This window comes from Prenolepis imparis, unplaced genomic scaffold (assembly GCF_030444845.1).
Source record: "Prenolepis imparis isolate NDT839.2.m4 unplaced genomic scaffold, iyPreImpa1.0 SCAF_231, whole genome shotgun sequence".
Classification (NCBI taxonomy): Eukaryota; Metazoa; Arthropoda; class Insecta; order Hymenoptera; family Formicidae; genus Prenolepis; species Prenolepis imparis.
The window spans coordinates 22,422-48,100 of record NW_028141389.1 but is presented as its reverse complement, the minus strand read 5'-3'; the positions used below and the strand labels follow the sequence as shown (position 1 = coordinate 48,100).

Here is a 25,679-nt window from a genome sequence, read left to right as displayed (position 1 = left end):
TTAAAGCATTTTGTATTATATTATATTATATTTTGTATTATATTTATTTATTTATTTTTCCTCTTTCCTTTAAAAATAAATATTATATTTAATATGTATATAAAACGGAATCAATCCTTAATTGTTCAAATATACTATTTTTTAATATTGTAATAAAAAAGAACAAATTTACAGTTACAGATATCCTATCGAATGTAATATAATTTAACATAATTAATCTCAAAAGGATACAATAAAAACGTATTTATTAATATATTAATTAACAAAAAATAGTAAAGTTGCACGTAATTATAAATAAAAATATGCTATTACGTCGATGTCATAGAAATCATAGATGAATCATAGATTGTCTAGTTTGTGCGTAAACATATCTATTTATTCTCTGATCTTTAACATCGAGTCAAAGAGATTTTCCTTGTTGATTTTCCTCGATCAATTCTATTTTTAAGTGCATAAAAACATGTTTTCTCATTCTTAGCTCACATATATGTAAACTATTTATTGCCAGATAATTGCTCTATAATATATTAATATTTGAAATATAAAAGTTTTAATATATAAATTTAAATTATTTTTTATAAAGTTTTATAAATATATAAATTATTATAAATTTAATTATTAAATATAAATATATAAATTGTAATATATAAATTATTTAACAATATGTAAGATGTGATTTGCCAGTCGAATTTTTAAAACAAGGTTAAGAATATTTATTGACCAACACTGGCTAAGACTAATTCTTATATTATAAGACTTTATTTGGGAATAATCTCAATTCGAGATTTAATTTCCCGAATCCCCTCTAACCCCCCTACAGAATTATAGGCGAAAAAAATATATATCCGAAAGTCGCTGAATCGGGAATCGAACCCGAGACCTTTCGCTTGCCGGGCGACTGCTCTCACCAACTGAGCTATTCAGACCCTTCGATTCTATACTTTTCTCTGCCTTGATAAACAATTCCAATCAACACCATTATTAGGTCCAGGTGTGTAAATAACAATATGTAAGATGTGATTTGCCAGTCGAATTTTTAAAACAAGGTTAAGAATATTTATTGACCAACACTGGCTAAGACTATCGACTTTCGGATATATATTTTTCTCGCCTATAATTCTGTAGGGGGGTTAGAGGGGATTCGGGAAATTAAATCTCGAATTGAGATTATTCCCAAATAAAGTCTTATAATATAAGAATTAGTCTTAGCCAGTGTTGGTCAATAAATATTCTTAACCTTGTTTTAAAAATTCGACTGGCAAATCACATCTTACATATTGTTATTTACACACCTGGACCTAATAATGGTGTTGATTGGAATTGTTCACCAAGGCAGAGAAAAGTATAGAATCGAAGGGTCTGAATAGCTCAGTTGGTGAGAGCAGTCGCCCGGCAAGCGAAAGGTCTCGGGTTCGATTCCCGATTCAGCGATTTTCGGATATATATTTTTCTCGCCTATAATTCTGTAGGGGGGTTAGAGGGGATTCGGGAAATTAAATCTCGAATTGAGATTATTCCCAAATAAAGTCTTATAATATAAGAATTAGTCTTAGCCAGTGTTGGTCAATAAATATTTTTAACCTTGTTTTATAAATTATTTATTTTTGTTGTTTAATATGTAAATTTATGAAAGAAAAACTGGCATTACGAGTAGCGAGCGCCTGATAGCATAAGGCAGATACGAATAGGGCGCGTATAGTGGCGTTTCTAGATTATTTCCAAAAAATGCGTTATCAGAATACAACTTTATTATATATGGTTAAATTTGGTATTAAATATGCTATCAGACTGGTTATAACATAAATTTCAAAATTTTCAAAAATTAGGAAGGGGAGGGAAATTTCGAAAAATTTGACATTTTTGAAAAATATTAAAAACCATATAACTATTATTTAAAACATTTTTTTATATCTTTTACCGTTTTGACGTTATTAGCTTAGAAATAAAAAAATCGATTTTCTTCAAGGGAGTGTTTCACCCCCTGAACGTCGAGATACACAGCTAAAAAAAAATATGGGTCAGTAGTAAGTGGGGATGTATGGCCCGTCATAACAAACCCCCACCACTCGGCCACTGGCGCCGTCCCCCCACCACTCGGTCCCTGACGCTGTCAGATATGGCCCGTCAAACTAACCCTCCTCCACCACTCGGCCGCGGACTCTAGAGAGGGGAATGGTGGGGGGAATGCCGATTGGTCACGCCGGTGAGATAAAAAAGGGTAATAAAATGTATTTGCATAGGTCCCGGTGCGTCGAAGGAAATCTTCGATAATAATTACGGTAAGAAATAATTGAAAAGGAAGAGATTATGCAATATTATATTTAATTAGACGATTAATGACATGACAGAGGGGTGACAGAATTATCCGACAAAATAACGATAAAATGCTGAAGTCGCCGTGGTATACCGAAATCATTGTAGGGAGTATGACATCCCCGTCTACCTCTTGCAGTAGAGCGAATGGGCATCGGCGTCCATGTATAGCGCTGAAAAAAATTAACAAAAACCACAAGCATTTATTTCGGCCGAGCGCTTACTCAGCGTTGCATTGCCAGATATCGTTGGTAACAAAGGAAACAAAAAGATATACAAAAAATACAATCGGCCAGCGTCCGTTATTATGCCTAACCGATTACTCAACGTCGACGGGTACTATCGGCACCTCAGGTAACAAAAAGAGTTCTAATAAAAAACACGTGCATTAACATTCTAGTAAACAATATAGTTAGGAAGTGCAGCATGGACATTTGTTGGATAATAAAACAGATATGATCAGGCATGGGAGTCTGAGACGCATTATTGAGACAGCTGCTGTTATTGAGGACGTAAATTACGCTTTAAAGTTTTTTAAAAGATTGAGTTTCTGTTTTGCTATGAGATTAGAGAATGTGAGAAAAATAACAAAAAATACAAGTAAAAAAGTTTCACACACATTTATTATTACTAATTTCTTCATATAAATTGATATTACAAATACATAATGTTTAAAACGATACATAAAAGTATTTTATTGAAATTACTGAATTACATATGATATCAGCTAGCAACTACGTTAAAACGTTTCGGATAAAGTTCCGAATAGGTGAACCCTCCGATTATTTTGAAACTACACTATTTTTTGTATTTTTGAACGCTGATTACGAATATGATAATGAAAATTTGCGACAAGGTCATTTTCAAGGTCAAAACAAAAAAACTGAAAAAATATAACTTTTTAGACATTATTTCAATAAATATTAATGTAACAAAAAAATGTTTCAAATAAAAGTTGCAGATCTTATAAAAATATATCATTTATGTTCTATAAATTTTTTGCGTAAAACTGATAGTTTTCGAAAAAAATTAGATAAGAAGAACCCTCTCAAACATCAATATATTCTTCGTTCTCAGCCGAACCCGGTCACGACAAGGACGTGACGAAGAACTGACTCCATTTTTTTCTTTTTATAATTTTTATATTTTTTTATAATTTGTTTATATTTTTAATATTTTTTAATACTTCGCGTGGAAAAGTGTATGCGTGGAAACAGTGGGTTCCGCCCCTCTGCGGGGGGCTCCACTACCGAAAAACTAGACAAATAGGTTTGCGTGGAACCTCGCTCTGCGTGGAAAGTTGCAAACCCATGTGGAACCTCGCTTCGCGTGGAAAAGTGTATGCGTGGAAACAGTGGGTTCCGCTCCCCTGCGGGGGGCTCCACTACCGAAAAACTAGACAAATAGGTTTGCGTGGAAAGTTGCAAACCCATATGGAACCTCGCTTCGCGTGGAAACAGTGGGTTCCGCCCCCCTGCGGGGGGCTCCACTACCGAAAAACTAGACAAATAGGTTTGCGTGGAACCTCGCTCTACGTGGAAAGTTGTAAACCCGTGTGGAATCGTATATGTACTGCAAAGTACATGCTTAGATGGGAGAACAGATATAAGATTTAGATTCCATCGTTTTTGTTGAAAACTATCACTCATACGGTAAAAATTAATAGAACATAAAATGTTTTTCTCTGTAAGATCTAAAATTTTTATGGGTTTTTCATGATTTTCACTATGAAAATGAGAGATGCGCCAATTTTCACTATGATATTCGTAATCAGTGCATCAAAATACGTAAGAATACTGAGTTTCAAAAAAATCAGAGGTGAGCACTTTTCGGAACTTCACCCGCCGTTTTTAGTCTTTAACATCAATTTTCTCGAAAACTTTCAGTTTTACGCAAAAAATGTATAGATCATAAATGATGTATTTTTACAAGAACTACAACTTTTATTTGAAACATTTTTTTCTTACATCAATATTTATCGAAATAATATCTAAAAAGTTATATTTTTTTCAGTTTTTTTGAGTTTTGACCTTGAAAATGACCTTGTCGCAAATTTTCATTATCATATTCGTAATCAGCGTTCAAAAATACAAAAAATAATGTAGTTTCAAAAAAATCGGAGGGTTCACCTATTCGGAACTCCACCCCGGTCTACGGCCGCAGCGGCTGCCTCCAGGTGTCATCCCAAGGGGAGATGGGGGTCCCGATTGGGGGGCATCTTTAATTGACAGCATCGACTCCCCCGCACGTGCAGCGACATGAAATCACGGACGATTTCAGCATGTGAGATTTATCTGTCAAGCTACCTCTTTCTCTTTCTTCCCCTCTCCTTCTCTCTCTCTCTCTCTCTCTCTCTCTCTCTCTCTCTCTCTCTCTCTCTCTCTCTCTCTCTCTATCCTTTTTTTTTCCTTCTTGCTCTCTCGCTCTTTTTTTTATAGCCCGATCTCTTTTCCCGTTCGCTTCTTTGAATCGGATCTAATGATTGGTGATGAAATGCAGAGAGGTCTTTTTGAGATCTTACAACCCAAATATATATGTATATGTATATATATGTATATATATAGGGAAGGGGAATGTGAGAATGTATTGAGTATCGTGATACTTGGAGCGAAATGCAACGAGATAACATCGCGCGGGCACACATTTGCATTTGACATCAAAACAAAAATATGCTTAAATATCTTAAAGTATCCTATATATGTATACGTACAAAAATTTAAAAATTCTCTGACGTCCGTCACAAATAATAACGATAGCGTTTGCATGAATCGTAACAGGACTTTCAACTCTGGCATTATATAAGATGACACATATTCGATAAAGTGACTCTCCATGAAAAGAGAGAAATTATATTTTCGATTATTTATTTGAATAAAAAAAATCTTTCAATAGACGGTCGCAAAAGCGTAAAAATCTTCTGTCGCGCATGGCATCTTTATCTTAACTCACGCAGGCTCTATCGAGACAAAAACTAATCGTAACTACGTCAGAAAATCACTAATATTTTTTTTCATATATCAAAATGCTGCATATAAAATTTAATAAGCGGCAACTCTAGAAAAATTACTTAATATGTATATACATACATCTATCGCTAAATAAATTTAATACATTCTCCGGACGCCTTAAGTACACAGATAGTTTTGCACACAAATATAAAAATAATATATTATAATAATAATATAAACATATTAAATATATATATACATATTTTTTTATTTATAATTTGAAAGTTCTTGAATTCAAATTTATATCGAAAAGACTAAAGAAGAAGAAGAAAAAAAAGTAGAATAAAGATCTATATATATAATTATCAAGTCGGTGTATTGAAGGATTGTCCGGTAAATATCTGATGTTACACATTCAACGGATTCGTCAATCAGTAATCTTAAGAATATCGAAAAACGTAAATGTAAATACGCTTGTAAAAGCACTGCAACGATTCAGGACATTGAAAAAAAAGAAAAAATTGAAAAGCCGTGTGAATAGCGCACTCTCACCTGAAGCACGTATCAACACAGCGGCTTCTAGGAAATAATAAAAAAATAAATCAAGTATATCAGAGAGAGAGTGTGTGGTGGCCAACTTACCTCGATGCTATCGAGAAATTCAAATTGACCACACGACGAGATCTAGATTGGAAAGAAAGCTGTATGGAACGGAACGATTATAACGTGACACACGGTGCCGACACTATTCTAGAGTCACGAAAAGACGCCAGAGCACAACTAGAACTTGTGCAACTAGAATGTGAGTTTCCTGATCTGCGTGATACGCGTATTATATCATACACAGGCACATATAATGCAATGAAACCGCAACTGGAGATGCTCGCGACTGCATTTCCAGGGAGAGAGAAAAAAACGTTTAAAAACAAATAAAAATGAAGAAAGAAAGACAACTTGGCGATGTTTTGCAGCCCAGGAAACTCGTGCGAACGTTCCTCTAGAAATAACGTATCAATACTACGTAGAAATAGCCTCTACGATCTAGAATAAACGAGAAGGAAAGAATCACCTCGTGACTATTTGGTAGAAACGTGCAGATTCGCAAAATACTTTCTTCGATTAGGCTAGAAGAAGAAAAAAAAAATTATAAAGACGTAACATTCGACGTGGATCTTTCGCAGATCCGTCATCCACTGCTATAGCTATAAAAAGTCAGAGAGAGCTTTTAGTCGCAAGAGAGTATTTTCCGACAACAATCACGAGAGACTCCGCAATCGACCCCGACTAAAGCACGGCCTCTAAAAGAGTGATGTGTGGTGTGTATTTTTTTTTTTTTTTTTTTTTTCTCTCTCATTGTCATCGCTGTCAACATTCCGGTGTCGTCAGATTGAACGATAGCTCTTGCACTTTCTATCGCAAGATCCTCCCATCTGCAACGTGTACTCACATATTCGTCGAAGGCTTGATCCAATTTATTTACGATCAATGAAATCAAAGATATCTGATTAAGGCAGATCTCTAATCAATGTCTCGCTCTTATCCGCACGTGGGATAATCTCTACAAACGATATACCGTATCATTTATATTGGCGGATTAAAAAATTACGGATGACGAAGCATCGTCACCCCAACGTGTGCATCTTCGCACAAGAATTCATCATCATCATCATCATCTGAACATAAAGTTTGAGACGCGTCCTGGGGGAAAAATGCTATTTCCGGGAGCCCTCAATTTGATAAGTGTGTTTGATAGATTTTTTACCGAGAAAAAAATGGCAAGAGATCCTTTTCATCGAAATTTTTCATCAATTTTTTTAATGTAACAAATCCAATTTTAATTTAATCAGAAATGAATTTGAGTTAACTTAGATTTTATAATACAGAAGAGACTTTATAATACATAACACTGTATTATACATAACACTGCTTGTCTACGGTATGCTCTTGTTATTGTTCAAATGTTCACCTGTCGATGATGTTTGAATCGTAACGTTATAGCCGAAGAAGAAACAAACATCTCAAGAAAAAGGATCATCATTGGTCAGAGTTCATTTCTCAATACTTTGTTCTCTGTTATGTCACCTCGCTATTTTAAAAGAATTATTTCAACGCAATTTATCACAAATTATTATTTATTATAGTTATGGTACGTGATATGCTGGTTTAAAATTAAATATATTGTTAGAATTTTTAAGTTTTGAAAATATATGTTTTAAAGATTAAGATTAATATAACATTTTTAGAATGAAATATATTACATCACAGAAAAGTGCAATTAATTATCTTCTCTATTTTAATCTAAAATCAAGTTTGATATCAAATTTGTATACCAATAAATTCTAGTAAATTGATATATCCTTGTTTTGCAAAAAAAAATTTTTACTTTTTAAAATTTTTATTAAATATTTATGCATTAACTTTGTCACATTAATTTTAAGTTTATTATCTGACATTAAATTTTTACTCAACGATCTGAGAAATCTTCAAGTTTGTGAATAAATAATTAAAAAATATTCGATAGTTTACATTAATATTCAAGCATCAAAAAACTTATCGGAAATGATTACTCTTTTTCTTGGATTTAGAAAAATTATTTCTTCTAAATTGTATTGAATTAATTAATTATTAATTAATGAGTGTCCGATCGAAGGACCAAGATTCGTGAAATGGGAAGAATAAGATATAACAGATAAGCAAAAAGTTAACAAATATGTATACAGAATATTTCTACTTCTCGAATATTATTATTATTTCCAATTTGTTAATTATTTTATAAGATATGAATATTTTATATCCGTTTGATTATAATCAATTACTACATTATATAATCGCAATTAAAATCGCTCGAGAGTTTAACCAAAAAAGCCATGTCCCGTCGCATTCTAAGATCTAAATACGTACATAATATGCAAGAAGCAATGACAGTATGACGTCTAAAGTGCCTACATGGATGGCGACTCGCTAAATTTTCTTCGCGCTCCGCTATTTTAATTTACTATCTCTTTCTTTTTTAAGGCTCCTGGGTGCTCACCGCGGCCATATTGGAATCGTGACGTCAGAGGCGAGAAATAACACGTTGAGATTTCTTAGATGCCATTTCTAAATAAAAACATATTTGCATAAAATAACACTTAAGATCTCTTTAATACACTTCTAAAAAACGCCGAAAACTATTCTTTTCCCTTGACAGTCAATCAACAACCGTAAAATGATCGAGATGTCAGACTTTGACATGCGGAATGACTGCGCATGTAATCGTAATATTACATTTTACAGCTGTTGATTGATTATAAAGGGAAAAGGATAGTTTTCGGCGTTTTTTAGAAGTGTATTAAAGAGATCTGAAGTGTTATTTTATGCAAATATGTTTTTATTTAGAAATGGCATCTAAAAATTTTTAGCGTGTCTTTTCTCGCCTCTGACGTCACGATTCCGACATGCTCGTCAAGGTACCAGGAGCCTTAAGCGAAGAACAAAGAACCAATTGCTCCGAAAATTTTGGAATATCGAAACGCCGCTGTTATATATCATTATTATTGTGTGTTTTGTGAGAGATGTTCGCCGTCTTGGGTAAAATATTGCGACGGGAAGAATGGAAGAAAGTTTGACGCCAATAGCAATATTTCTTGTCACCGATGACGTCTGTATCATAGTCACTGTTTCTTTCTTTGCACGAGAAAACACTTTTTCCGCTACCCCCCACCCTCTCCCACCCTTAGAAGTATATCCCTATTGAATAAAGATTTCTCTCATGTTATCTATTTCTTAGATTGAGTTAGTTACGCGATCGCGCGTCAGTTTCGCGATTGTCTCGTCTCTCTATTATATATACTTGCGATTCTCTGTCGCTATAACTAACTGACTGACTGATCTACGGCGCGGCATTATTTGTATATATAATAACCTAGCGGTGAGGATGCAAGACGTGTGTGACTGCGTGAATGAAGGAGGAGAAAATATAAATTGTAATGGCCGTACCACTTATAATTTGACGGCATATTATGAAACCTAAAAAATAAATAATAAAGCACACGATTAAAATTAAAATCAACGAGCGAGTTGGGCGCGGCCGCGGCCAACGCATCATTGTGTCTAATAATGTTTCTTATCTCGCCATAGATTGTATATTTTAATATTTGAAATGTTTTATATCTCATATTAGTTCATTCAAGGAATATTGAATATTGTCGCATATATAGATTTCTATATGTATGCATATGCGGGAGAAAGTTGTCAAAACCGACGTGCCATATTTTTTAGGCTCTAGCTCCTAGTTAAAAATTCGAAACAAGAATTTATATCCGCAGATATCTGTTGGAAACAAGTCTTCATCAGTTTTGATAATTATTTTAAACTTTTAAATAAATGCGTGGTCTTTTTGTAAAATTGGACAAAGATTAAAGAGGAATGTGTGAGAAATTAATCTCCAAACCCGACATATCCGCTAAAAATTAAAGAAACACGATAAAATATGCAATAAAAATATTGTAATAAATTATTTAATTAAAAAAGAGTTATTGAATTTTAAATAAATTACTTTGTTTAATTTGTTTATAAAGATAAACATTTTTAAGAATATACATATACATTTCTTTGTCAAAATTAAAATCTTTTAAATGTGACCAAATTACTCAATTTATATACTTATTTATATACTTATTTATATACTTTCAAGGTAAAATGTTAAATTCTGTCGAGATATACAAAGCACAAGATACGCCAAAAAACTTTAATTTAATTTTCCTAACTGCATTCTCTTTAAGAAAAGATAAAGATAAAAATAAAATTATATAAAAACAAAATAGATTTAGAAACCTATTGAAAAAAGTAGAAAACATATAATAAAAACAAATATAAAAAAATATATAATACTTATTATTATTTATAGATTATATAATTTATTAAAAAGATCAAAAAAAGAAACTTTTGAAAAACTTTAAAAAATACGAAGAAGCTAATTCAGCACATAAACGAATTATAAATGCCTTATATATTCAAATGAGCAAACTATAAATAAACAAACTCATATTAATTCTGATAATGTGTTCCACTTAATCGATGAGACATATCGGTTTAGGAGATTTATATATATCGGTTTTGGTACTTTTTCTTTTTAATATCTTTTTCAATATTTACAGAATTACAAAGAGAAACGCGATAGAAAAAAATTATGTAAGACATACACAATTACGGATGTAAATTCCTTTTACAATTAATTTAGTACTTGTATCCATATTTCTATTTTGTCATATTAAATATAACAATTTGTGTATGTATGTCGTGTTTTCGAGCGCACTCTGAACATAACTATTATCGAATTGCACATATATCGCCTATATGTATATGTATATTCGCATCATCGTCACCGCCGACTTGACGACGAAAGAATTATTAATGTAACCCCGGCGAAACCCTTTCAAATAATCTCATTAGACGATGGTAACTGAAGGTTGTTAAATATGCGCAGGATGTCCGTCACTCTCTCAAGGGAGGGACACCGGAATGTTTCAATTACTCGGGACAGCTTTTACAGAGGCTGTGATGCGCGCTTAGGGATAGAGACCGCTCACACTTTGCAGATCGAAGCTGATGTTCGCTATATAAAAGAAGTGCAGAGCGATGCCGGATAGTATCTCGGCTTATCCCCATCTCTGCCACTCTACTTGCCAAGCCTATCGAGGATGATGTACTTTTTTTTTTTTTTTTTTTTATTCGATCCGCTGCTACATTGATTCGATTTCTCGCGTATCGTCGACGACAAAATTTACGAGCGAGTCGCTCTTTAAAACAGCCTAAACACAGGGGGAGGCACAAATTCGACAAATGTTCGATTGTAAATTTTAACGTCGTTATTAGGCAAATTTTGCAGCCAATGAATAATTTATTGAAAAAAACATTTTTTAATAATTAAATATCCACGAGATTGTGAAAGTGATTTTATTGTTACACAGATTTGACTATAACACCTTACAATTAGATATAATTTTCATTCCATATTTTATATGGCTCCATCAATTCCGTTTGCAGATAAGAGAGAGGCTCGAAAGCTCTGGCGAAAACCACACTTTGAACTCACAAATAACGATCGGACATCACCGTCGGAATATTAATATGGATACGAGTTTTAAGGCTGACTTCCGGAGCTGGCGATGGTCGCGGGCCAACTGCTATGTCAATTGGCTTGTTGCCCAGTTTTATAACTTGGTTTTTGTCCTCTCCCTTTCTTTCGATTACCCCTCCCAACGTTCACAACTTTCGTCCTTTTTTTTTTGTTCGCAATAATTATATTGTATAGCATTATATATTCGTACTTGTGTGTCCCTGTTTCTCTCTTCCTCTACTTGGCCTCGCTTATTAATCATATAAAAAAAAAGAAAGTCCAACTTTGCATGATAGGAGCCACTATTGAATTATTACAGAAACCTATTTGCAATCTAATTATTCATTAATTATAATTATACAATTAATTTTACGACAAATGATTGACAAAAGTGATTCAAAATGCGATCTAGTAAAAAAAATTCAAATAAAAATTCCATCTCCTTATCACAAATGTCTGATTCTATACTGCGTTCACGGAGAGAACGACCACGCATTTCGTTCGGTTCGCGCAGATCCCACCCGACTGACCGTTTTGCCCCCTCCACACCGTCCAACGGCAAGGCCACACGGCCCAAAGAGTAAAGAGAAACAGGAGGGAGCATATGGCTCGAGCTAAGCGGACGGAAGTGAGTATATATCCCAGCATAAAAGTGGACACTCAAAATGGCTGCTTATGGGCGCCAATATTGAATGGCTTTTCGGAGATACTGGAAGAATCTCAAAATTACGGTAATTAGAAAACAATTTGTTATGTAATGTATGACTTCCGAAATAATTTGCTTTGGAAATTATACTTTATTCGTAATTTTTATCAGCGAGTTATCTCGTGCATGAGAATCAAGAAAATAAAAGACAACCATAGCCAGAATATAAATAGGTTTTAATAGCGTTTAATAGATTGAAAAGCGTTTATAGATAGAACAATTTTTTATTACTATTTATTTAGAAAATTAGAACAGTAGGTATAAAATTCTTGTTATTATATTACTGATAACAATTACTAACCGGTGAAATGTTATCCCATAATTTCGCGCTGTTGTTGTTATGCCACAGGCCTGACAATGCACCATGATGCTCTATTTCACTATTTTTTTTACAATGATTGTACATAAAATAATATTTGACTATATATATGTATATAAAACGGAAAATATCCTCACAACTATCATTATTGCGATAATACATACACGTTTCAGAACATTTAAAAAATAATTATAACTGTATTGCATTTCGAGGAGACAGTTATCATGACATTTCCGTCATTTGCGCAAAAACAGAAAAAAATACCGAAAAGAACCGTAAACCGAAAATAATTTAACGGTCCGGTTATGGTTCCGATGTTATAAATTTAATAGAATTTTAATACGGTTTATAGTTTCGGTTCTATTAAAAAACCGGTTATGGAACGATTATCGGTTTTGGTTCCGGTTCGGTCCGGGTCCCTGACAAATACGGATGTGTCCATTTCTCTCTCCTCCTCCACGCATCTTGGCTGTCGTCGCTCTTATCTTCACAAGGGACCGACGGCGATCACCACGACAACGAGTGACGGTGCGTTTGATGATCGAGAACCAATCACGCACAGTCGAATAAAAGAATAAAAAGGCGACACAAAGAGTCTGAGACAGTCAGTCGAGTGGAGAACACAGAGAGCATAGAAAAGTCATATCTCGTTCAGTAAAAACGCGATCGCGCATATTAGATATAGTGCGACTCCGGTACTATATATATATATATATCTCCACTCGACTGACTGTCTCAGACTCTTTGTGTCTCGCGCTGTTATGACATTAACAAAGTCTTCGTCGAACGATTGTATAATTCGACGGATACGTTTGAGAGCTTAACACCCTAATTTATCGCCGCGTTAATTAGCAGGTGAATGAATGTGCGACGACGCCTGGAATACTTTATATATATATATAAAGTATTCCAGGCGTCGTCGCACATTCATTCACCTGCTAATTAACGCGGCGATAAATTAGGGTGTTAAGCTCTCAAACGTATCCGTCGAATTATACAATCGTTCGACGAAGACTTTGTTAATGTCATAACAGCGCGAGTGTTGTGAAAAACCTTATACTATATACTATAATAAACTAATAAACGCTACCGCATGAACAGTAACTACAGTGTGAATAGTAAATCATTTACACTGACCACACGACAGGGTGTGTGCATCTCTCGATTCCACTCTTCTCGTTCCCTCGCTGGAAGATACAGCAACGCGAGTGCTCCAATATATGTGCGAACATGTTCATCGTAGCGCGGACTCGCCTCTTATCGGCACTCGGCGTCGCTCAACGTCTGATCGTCACTGCTAAACACACGCATGTCGCGCGGCACTCTTACTCGTTTATTTGTCACAGGAATGCGGTGTATCACAGGTGAGATTCCATACAGAACTCTCGCTGAAATTCCTATTGCGCTGTTTTCCCTGAGAAAAGAAAGTTGGAAAAATATAAAAAGTTATACAATTATATTCATGCACAGTATATAATTAATTTATACATAAAAATTCTCCTACTGTGTGAGAGTCGTCAAATTATCGTACTTTGCATACAATGTTTTTTATTATTTTCTCATTTCTCCATATATAATCGTGCAAATTATTAATTAATATGATATAAAATTATCACGGAATATATATTGTAAAACATATCGCGCGATTATCAATAAGATGCACCCACAGAAAGGATTTCTAAATTTAATGCTAATACTCTTCAATCTATCATAAAATAGGATCGATATAGCGACAATCATATTTATTATAGAAAAAGGAATATTTTAATCTTAAATGGGAAATTTTTAAATCTAGAATAAAATAATCTTGGTGCTATCCTGTTATATAATTTTAATTTCAGAATATATTGAGCTGAAGGAAATCTTATTCTATTCTTGCGATAAAAGATTAGGACATCTCCATATCCTTCAATGCTTGTTGTAACGTTATGCACGTATCCGGCGTTATATTCATCTTATCATATCCTATCATATCATATCTTATCATATTAAATTTGCGAGGACTGGAGAAGCGGGCGGAGGCGTTTATGAGGAAGGAGGAGAAGAGGAGAGGGAAGGGAGGAGGTCGAAGGATACTAAAATGAACGGGAAAGGAAAACTGCTAGTGGGAAGATTGGAAGAGGTGGGATGGGCGATTTTTAATGGAGGGCTAGAAGGGGATAAAGAGGGGAACTGGACGTATGTGACATACGTACTTGCACATTGCTTCTTCATCATTTTATTTTGCTCGTTAAGATGGTTTTTTAATTATGGCAATGTGCAAGTTAAGCTTCTTCTATGAGGAAGCCATAATTGAAAAACCATCTTAATTAGCAAAATAAAATGGTGAGGAAGCAATGTGCAAATTTCCATTTGCACAATTTTTTCCAATATTAGCAAACCCTACATATAATTAAAAAATATTTTCTTAAAAAAATTGTTTAAAGATTTTTATGCTACTGTGTTCTGAATGTTGTATAATTTGTCAATTTACAATCAAAAGAAATTGACCAATTCTCAACAAATTTAATATCAATCATGCTTTAATAATATTTTATTCAAAACTTTCAAAAAATTATTTAAATTTTAAAATAATTAAAAATTTTATAAAAAATAAACCATTTAAAAAATTCTCCCCAAATTAAATATCAATCATTCTTTAATGATATTTTCAAAAGTTCGATAAGTTCGATATTTAAAAATTTACGAAAGTTAAAGCATGTACAAACATTTTTTGAAACTGATAATTTTATTTAAAAAAAACACTTTCACTGATCCTCGTCAAATTAAATATCCTTTAATGATACTCTATGTAAAAAAATTTATGTAAAAATATTTGTCTGATATCTCAAAATTCACAGAAGATAAAATAACCACATAAATTTTCAAAAAAAAATTTTATAAAAACTTTATAAAAATGAACCCTTTCACCGATCCTTGTTAAATTCAATACCAAATATCCTTTATTGGTACTTTATTCATGTAAAAAAAAATTAGTTCGATATCTCAAAATTTGCGAAAAATAAAAATGCACATTTCTTAAAAATTCAAAATTTTATAAAAAACGAATCCTTTCACCGATCATCGCCAAACTCAATACCAAATATCTTTAAATGATAGTCTATTTATGTAAAAAAATTTATCCAGATATTTTAAAATTTACGGAAATTATAACAACCACAGACATTTTTCATATCTAAAATTTTATAAAAATCGAATCCTTTCACCGATTCTCGTCAAATTCAATACCAACCATCCTTTAATGATAGTCTATTCGTGTAAAAAAATTTATCTCAATATCTTAAAATTTACGAAAGATAGAACAGCCACAGACAATTCTCAAAAAATGCAAAATTTTATTAAAAAATAAACCCTTTCACCGATCCTCGTCAAATTCAATACCAACAATCCTTTAATGATAGTCTATTTACATAAAAAAATGTATCCCAATATCTTAAAATTTACGGAAGTTAGAGCAACTACAGACATTTCTCAAAAAATTCAAAATTTTATAAAAAATGAAACACTGTATAAATTTTTATAAAAATGACATTAAATAAAAGTGTTGTTCTACTTTACTTGTATGCCAAATTGGAGCGCTGCAAGTCAAATAGTGTTTGAGATATTTAAATTTAAAAAAACATGGGTGGGCACATACATACACACACATACGGACATTTTTTAAAAATGTTATTTTTCGACGTTTTGGAACATTCTAAACACATTGGCATAGAAATCTAAAAAAAAATTTTTTACGAAAACAAAGCTTCCTCTACGAGGAAGCAAAAATTAAAAATTATACTTTTTAATATATTAGAGCACTATAAGCGCGCGCGTACAAATGCATACAAAAAATATGTATTTAAATATAAAATTTGCACATAACATATAGTAAGTATATAATAGTAGTATAAATTATAAAAACATAAATAACTTGTATAATTATTTGCATATACATTTAAAATTTGAACATAATAATAAATGGTAAATAATAATTTTATAGAATATAAATAACTTATATAGGATGTTAAAAAAGTGTCGGATACGCTCAACGCTATTCGATAGAGAATAAAAATTTAAGAAAAAATATCTGATACTATTTTTCGATGCGATGAATAGTTTTGCTGCAATTAATTATTGTAATTAGTCAATCAGCACGGAGCTACAAGAGAAAACAAACGATGGAACGCGCGAAGTGGAAACGAATTTTCCGAAAAAATTATTTAAAGAGAAACAGCTTGCTCAAGTGAAAATTTGGCCTTATAAAATTTATTTTAGGTCTCATTTTTTAAATTCAGACAAGGTGAAATTATTCATCGCATCAAAAAATAGTATTAGACATTTTTTCTTAGATTTTCATTCTGTCAAATGGCGTTGAGCGTATGCGACACTTTTTTAACATCTTATATAATTATATGCAGATATGTTTACTGACCACTGAGAATAATTGGTTTTGTTTAATTATGTCTAAGAAATGAATTGTGTTGTCTCAATGTAAATTGTTTGCCATAATAAAATAATTTAATTTTTAAAATTAACTGAAAAATTAATTTTATAATTAATTTTATTATAGCAAGATATTTGGAAAACAGACAATTAATTTGATATCGTTTAAAAATTAAATATAATGATAATTTAAATGTACTAACAGTCGTTATTCGATCAAGTGTAAAATCCTGTGATTAATAGAAAAAATATTAGGAATAAATATTACATATTAAGAATAAGAATTATTTTAAAATAATAAAATCGAAAAAACTTTGATATAAAAATATAAATTCGGGTATAAAGGGTTCTTACTAGTTTATTAGCTCTTACTAGTCCTTTATACCCGAATTTGTATTTTTATATCAGAGTTTTTTGATTTTATTATTTTAGAATAATTCTTATTCCTAATATTTAATATTTATTCATAATATTTTCTCTATTGTGCGTAGGCCTAGTGAACTGTTTGATAGACGCTTGAACAATCACGACAAGTCGACAGTGTCCCTTTAGTTCCCGCATTACTCAATTGGTCGATGGTGGCCCTACACATCTTGGCTACAAGCTGAAGTTAGCTACTAGCAGTCCATATTTCTATAGTCAAAGGCTGGCTCAATCCTGCGCACACGGGGTGCGTACGCGATAACCAATTACGGCGTCGTGCCGTCTACTGTCGCCGCGCGAGATTATCAAGGCCGTACTGGGGTTAACAGCACCCTTCGCGATAATGCCAAAAAGATTTATTAGCGCGGTATTTGCGCATGATTTTGAGGCTCTCGCGACATCGCGCCGCGAGATTTGTCAAACTCGACAAACAGTATTCGACACATTGAAACATGCATAACATCTTTTTGTTAGATCGATGATAAGGCTGTTTACTTTTCTCGACGTATTTTCCTTTCTATTAGGGGTAATCTCGCAAGCTAATCGTAGGTGGCGCTGCTGTGTGGAGGTCACATCGTGTGTGCTGAGTGAGTACGGTGCATCAACAGTTTAAGATAAAATAGAGAAATACGGTCGAATGAAGGTGAAGGAATTAAAAGAAGAATTTCGGAAGAGAGGAAAGGTAGACTCACAGGTGCGAAAGAACAGCTAATGCAACGGTAAGAGATAGACACTGACATGCATGCGTTGGAAACAGGTTATGTTGCCCATGGTTTCAATGACATTTTGTTATTTATCTGTTTCAGACTTATTGACATCGACAGGAACAACAATAAAAGCATACCCGATACAACAAGTGATAAGTGATACATATACGAACCTTCATCCCGAACAGAGTCCTTCGGCATCTCATAATCAGATGTTTTAAAATGCTTTCTGCAGATACAGTCAGCGTAATCTTAAACGTATTCTGCTACAGCCGATGTACGTGCTTTAAAAATTATTTTAACTGTGTTACCGAAATTTGAGCTGCGATTTTGACAATGCCACAATGTTGTGTGGTGCCAAAATGCTCCACGCGAGAGTCTGGACATCGGTTCCCCAAAGATAAGGCGCTTTTGAAGAAGTGGCTGATACCTATACGGCGAGACAAGTTTACACCGACAAAGCATTCTCGTATCTGCAGAAAGCATTTTAAAACATCTGATTATGAGATGCCGAAGGACTCTGTTCGGGATGAAGGTTCGTATATGTATCACTTATCACTTCATTGTTTGTACTTTGTTAGCACTTTTCACACGAAAGTTCTCAAACAAGAGGATACTCATAACCTCTGCTACTTGTTGTATCGGGTATGTTTTTATTGTTGTTCCTGTCGATGTCAATAAGTCTGAAACAGATAAATAACGAAATGTCATTGAAACCATGGGCAACATAACCTGTTTCCAACGCATGCATGTCAGTATCTATCTCTTACTGTTGCATTAGCTGTTCTTTTGCACCTGTGAGTCTACCTTTCCTCTTCCGAAGCTCTTTTTTTAAATCCTTCACCTTCATTCGACCGTATTTCTCCATGTTATCTTAGTTTAAGATGCACCGTAATCACTCAGCACACACGATGTGACCTCCACCTACAGCAGCGCGCTCTAGTGGCCACCGTTTGCGTCCGTACCCCTAATTCGCTCGTTCGTTTCAGACGCGACATATACAACCCCCTTTTATACACATTTTGTTATAAGACAGAATTTTAACTACCGATAAGTAACTTTTAATATTCCATGTGATACATTTTGATTAGCATCCTTTTGCCACACAGTGAGCAAACAAATTCTGATACTGTTAGAGTTTAATTTAATAATAAATAAAAATCCATAGAAACTTTTGTTTCGGAATATTGAATAATGAATGAATTTTTCTTATTGATAAAGACTTATTATAGAAGTTTTAATATTCAAATGTATAGTGTATATTATCATAATATTAATTTAGTGCTTAATTGCAGTCAACATAATTTTAATAAACAGCTTTTTTATACCATTGAAGTTATTATTTAATTAAAATATAGAAGCATATACTATATAATTTCTATAAGGTTTTTATGATTTAAGATTTTTATTTTCTCATTATAGCTATATTGAATTTATTAGAAACGATAAATTATTCAAAATTTTATTTGTATTGTAATAATTTACTATTGAATAATATTATTAAATAATTTTTTCATAAATGCCGTACTCTCTTTTGTGTTCAATAATATAGATTAATAAAACATATTGAAGATTCTTTTTAGTTTATTTCGTGTATTGATAAATAGCTGTAAATTTTGAATCTCACTCTATTTGCACTGAAAAAATCGAGTACAAGCAGATTGAATTGTATTTAATTATGTATTAATGCAAAATAATAAAAACGAAATATTTTGCTATAAATTTGCATTTTATCAATCTATGTTATTATATGTATGTGATGACATGCGATAAAATGAATTAATTTCAATAATGCATATGAAAAAAATTATGATATTTTTGCATCATTTGTTATCAAATATAAATTTAATTAGCAGTTTTTGTTTTATGATTTTTTAAATTAAATTCTTTTTCTCGCGTAGGTATGATTTATCGCGTAACATTTTCTTTTTTCGCATATCGGAATATCATTGTTGTCTGCTATTCGTTGTAATTACAAAAGTTTGTAAAACTTTATTAGAACGTTGGAAAATAAAGACCGAATGGCTCATTATGCGACAACCACATTAACAAACAAGGATGAAATTCGCGAATTAATGGCCGTATGGTCGGACATTGTTCGTGATGTCACGGAGTCCAAGATCTCAGAAGTTCCAGATATTTCCAAATGGATTGAAAAAGTAAGTGTATGTAATATAATGTGTACAACATAATAAAATTACATTTATTACATAATAAAATTTAAAAATAAAAATTATAAATGAGAGACTTTATACTAATAATGATTGTATTAAAATGAATTGTTATAAAAATATAAGAATTTAAAGGAAAAACGTAGTAAATAAAAGCGAAATCAGTATAAAATCAAATATAAAAAAAAAAGTAGTATTTTAGTAACACCTGAAAAACTACAGTTAAGACAGAGATATGAAGCAACAAGTCATAAATTTGAATGCAAATTACATTTCTGTTATTCTTCAGGTATTACAGTACAATATTCGAGGAAAACTAATTTGCGCTGTGGTATTAATTAATGCGTATAAATTATTGGCACCCAGCGATCACCTTACAGAAGAGAACATCCGCTTAGTAAGAATTCTAGCCTGGTGTTTGGAACTAGTACGTAACTTTGTTCTCATTTATATGGCGGATCTTTCACATAAAAGAATTTAAATTATATATAATTGAAGATGAGATATGAAAACGTTTATAAACGCGGAAGATTAAAAATATTACAATTTATTTACTCTAGAAAATGTCCAAGTATTTACATACATATATATTAAAAGTATATATAAAATAAAGTATATATCTTCATGAATTTTATAAGTTTTACAAATGATGATTATATGACAGAGTCTTTAGTGCAAAAATATTTTTAAGAATATGACATTTACAAATTTGTTTTTCATTCATAATTTGATAACATTTAAATTATAATTTTTTTCAAATTCAAAATTTTAATTAATATATATATAAAATGCGTATTTAAATAGTAATATTCATATAATTATGATTCATATAAATATTCAAATAATTTATGTGAACTGGAACAGAGTATTAAATAATCTAAAATTAAAAACGTAAATTATGTATGTGTCGTGATACATTACATTAAATATTTATGGCAGGTGGAAAACTTTATTTTTATACATGATGATATCATGGACCGATCATTAATTCGTCGAAATCAACCATTGGTATCGTTATAATAATATAGGTTTAGCGGCAGTTAATGATGGTCTTTTGATAGAATGTATTACATATTTACTACTTCAAAAACATTTCAAAGGAAAAGAATACTATATGGATATAGTTCCAAGAAGTAAGTGAAGCGAAGTGACTTTTGATGATATTTTAACATGGAAATATTAGATTCTTTTTTTCTTTTCAAACGTACAATTATATTTAAAAATGTATTATTCAGTTAATATTGATGACATCAATGGGCCAGTGTTTAGATTTGCTCTCTACTAATTTTGAAAAAAAGCTGAATCTAGATCTATTTACAATGGATCGGTACAATAACCTTGCCAAGTACAAATCTTCGTATTTCACATTTTTCCCAGTATCTTTAGCAATGCAATTGGTAAGTGACTTCAGTTTCTCTATATACGAACAAATTTTGCTTTGCGTTTTTTAATAATAATAGTAATAATAATGTACTATGCGATACATTATGTAGGTTGGGATAAAAGATCCGGAAAAGCTGAGGCAAACAAAAACAATTTTGTTTGAAATAGGACATTTGTATCAAGTCCAAGATGAGTATCTGGGGTGCTATGCGAAATCCGAAGTTATGGGCAAGGATAATACTGACATACAAGAAGGGAAATGTACATGGCTGATTGTTATGGCACTTCAACGTGCTACATCAGAGCAGTGTAAAATTTTAGAAGTGAGTATTATTTCTTTTACGAATTGTTCTGTGTGTTGTTGCATTAATTATTTTGTTTTTCTTATATTTATTACATAGGAATGTTATGGATCATCAGATCCAGAGAAAGTACAACGTGTGATGCAAATTTACAATGATCTGGGTTTGCCAAACACTTATTCTATATACGAAGAAGATACATATAATCTGTTAATCACCCATATACAGCAATCACGTGGTCTACCACATGATTTTTTCTTGAAATTATTGAATTGGATGTATCGTAGACAGAATTGAAAGCGTCACTTGTACATTATAGAAACAGACCAATGTGTATTCAGATTATAGAATTAAAGTTAATGAACAAGATGCGTTTGGTCAATGTCTGAGAATATCTATTTTATCTCTATTTTATATTCTAAATATCTAAATATTATTTCTAAATGAGAAATATTAGAACTTCTTTATAAAAACTTTATAAAAAATACACAAGAAAATATTTCACTCTTTGATTAAAATAATAAAATATAACATTTTTTGAACATTGAACATTATTTCTTAATGATTTCCTTCTAATGCGTAAAAAACTTAACATTTAGAAAAATTTTTAAGAGAATTTTTTCTAAAAAAATCTTAGGTACAGATTTTTATATATATATATATATATATATATATATATATATATACTATGATATTTTTTTATAAGATGTAATATTCGTCCTTATAAAATAAATTTTTTAAATATATATTGCATATATCATCAATTTATTCATAATAACTACAATTTACTTGTTTGTATCAATAACAATAAAGTTGGAAAAAATAAATTATTATTTTTTAAATCTTTTAATTTTTCTTTCTTATTCCACAGCTGATGTTTTCTTTCATTTGTACGAATTTTTATACGTACAATTATTTTTAGCTGACGTCTCAAATTTTTAAATTCATTATTTGAATAAGTAGCTTCTGTATTGAAGAATCTCGTAGCCTCTGAAAATGCATATTTATATCTATAGTATAAAATAAATAATACTTTGATTAAGGGTCGGCAGGGGACACGCCTCCAGCGGCCGGCCGGGAACTACGGATTCGTTTTTCCCAAATTTTATCCAAAATACTGAATGAATCTTATTAAATTTAGGATATTCTTAATCAGTAAGCTCGACTGTAATCAGCTACAGAGCTATTTTATTAAAAAAAGGTAAAAATAAAATTTTTAAATAAACTTGGGGAAATGTGCAGCTAGCAACGGGTAAGGTTGGGTTAGCCGCGAGTCTGTATTTTATTTATTATAAATTTTTAAGAGCCAAAATGCAAAATCCGACTCTGTCTGGTACTGCGTAATTACATAAAGAATATATTAAAAAAAGTTTCATGGAGCTATATAATTTCTTCGATGCAAAAAATGGGATAAGCGGATCTCACTAGAGCTATACCTAAGAGCAGTTCATAGGGAAATTTTCGTGGTAACATTCTGACAGATTGACAAGGAGAGAGATAATCGTTCTGTCTTTATCTCTCTTGCATTGCGTTTGCAGTAGCGTCCGTGTAGGTACTAACATCAATATACTGTGCACACGAATATAATTGACAATGAAAAATAATCTTTTTAGCTATATATTATTTATTATATTTATTAATTTATTTTAGAAATATATAAAATATGTAAATATAATAATACGTTTAGATGCAATACATATAGATGTATATATATATCAATATAGATTCCATATATAGACTTTATTTCCTCTTCCGCGACCTCTTCCCCGGCCTCTCCGATTTTTATAATGTAATGCTGGTGGTGGTGGTGATGGCGGTGGTGGTTGCGATGACGGTGGCGATGCTGATTGGGATGCTGACGGAGATGGTGGTCGTGGTGGCGGCGGGTACTCCACAATGACTGGCACCCGTTTGACCACCCCAGATAGCAAGTTGTCCACAAGTTGCTGTCAATTTGCTTGAAATTGCTTTGATTAAGTTGTTTTCAATATTGAGGAAAGCGGCTTCCGATTTTGCCTATTAGATTGTCGATTGTTATTGCTATCGACAATTGTGAACAACTTGAGAGCAACAGTTGCTTTCTTAAGAACCGTTTGTATAAAAAGTTATTGGCAATCACAGAGCAACATGACGAAAACAGTTTTCGTCTAAAATCTTAATCCAATTAGTTGCTAGTAATCTGATGAATATTTTGAAGAAAACCGTTGCCATGAAAAAAAGTTCATTTGATAGGATTTTGGTAGGTTATTAAAGATAGAGTTTTTGCAATACCGTCTTTCAGATACGGTGAACGCTAAAGTCATGTTATTGGATAACTGCATGCGCAGTAGGTTTTTATTTTTCGACTCAATAACGTAACTTTAGCGTTTACCGTATCTGAAAGACAGTATTGTAAAATCCTCTTGTATATATATAATATATAAAAACATTCATGACGATTGGAAATATATATATTTGATGATTATCAGTTCGTTATTTAGTACAATTTCGTTAAAACACTTGACAAAATTTTCATATAATAATAATAATATTATATATATATATATATATATATATATATATATATATATATATACGATAATATGTATATATATGTAAATTGTTTTATTTTTTTATGAAATTGCCACCATCACTTATTATTTCTTAATCACATTTTATGTCACTCAATTTATATATATATCGGAATTATGATACTTAATATATATAAGCCTAAATATATATTTTTTAACATATAATAACTTTAGACTTTATATAACTTTTACTTTATAACGTGTTACAAATATACGGTTATAAATGCATAAAATATAAATATTATCAATTTCTTCAAAGAAAAAACAAAATTAATTTCTTTATTTTATGTATCTTATTAAAAACAAAAACAAAAATTTAACTAAAACTTGATAAAAGAATATCTATGCAAGATCTTAACCGTGTATTCTTAATCGAAAATTATGAAAGGATAAAATTCATATATTAAGTTAGTCATCAATATTTGATGAATGCTCATCGCTCTCGTCGCTGTTATTTATTTCCATATCTTCATCGTTATTGTTATTTTGTGGTTAATTTCTATTGTTCTCGTGATTGTCAATATCTTCATCATTGTATAATGCATCTGCAGCAGCCTGCAAATTTCTTCGGTTTCCTTGTACACCTGGATGTCTGGCCCTGGCATTTCGAAATCGTTGTTTTGCCACTTTTAAAGATGCGACGACTTCTCTTTGAAATTCTTCCCTGGTTGATTTAGGGTAGTACCGATTCGACGCTACGGCTTCTGAAAAATAATAGATAATTTATTATTAAAATAGATGATTTATATCTAGGAGCGGTCCTATCAAATCACCACCTTGGGCGAATATTTTGAATGGGCGCTGCGCTGCGAGGACTTTATCAAACTGCTCGAAGAACGCAGTCGTGTCAAGCGTCCGCGACTCTCCATTGGATATAGACAATCTTTGGTTGCTAGAATCGCGCGACTCGAGGGTGCAAAGACTCGATTGCAGAGACAGTTTATACCCAGTGGTGGTAAATACAGTGGCGGTAATTACAGTGGCGATAATAACACGGGAAGACTCGTTTGGCGAGAGATCGATACTGCGTTCGAAAATCGGATACTGACAGGTGCGGTGATTAACGCAGACTATATCGAACCGCGACAATTTTTGGAAGACGCTAGTAGTGTAGTACTCGAGCAAGTGCAAGATGTTATAAAAATACACAACTGTGCAAAATTAAATACCGTGTTCAACGGTGAGTTTGTGACAGGTGATAAGCGCTCCAACAAAAGCATTAACACGCGAAATTATGAACTCTTTCGCACGTCCGATTTACACGAGTGGTATGAGCGGCATGTCATCGAATCCACATTGGCGTCTCTCGAAG

General features: G+C 32.1%; 1 pseudogene; it reads left to right on the top strand.

Moving 5' to 3' along the window:
- The first annotated feature begins 12,106 nt into the window (after positions 1–12,106).
- LOC145948079 (farnesyl pyrophosphate synthase-like) lies at positions 12,107–22,166 on the top strand (annotated as a pseudogene).
- Positions 22,167–25,679: the final 3,513 nt, after the last annotated feature.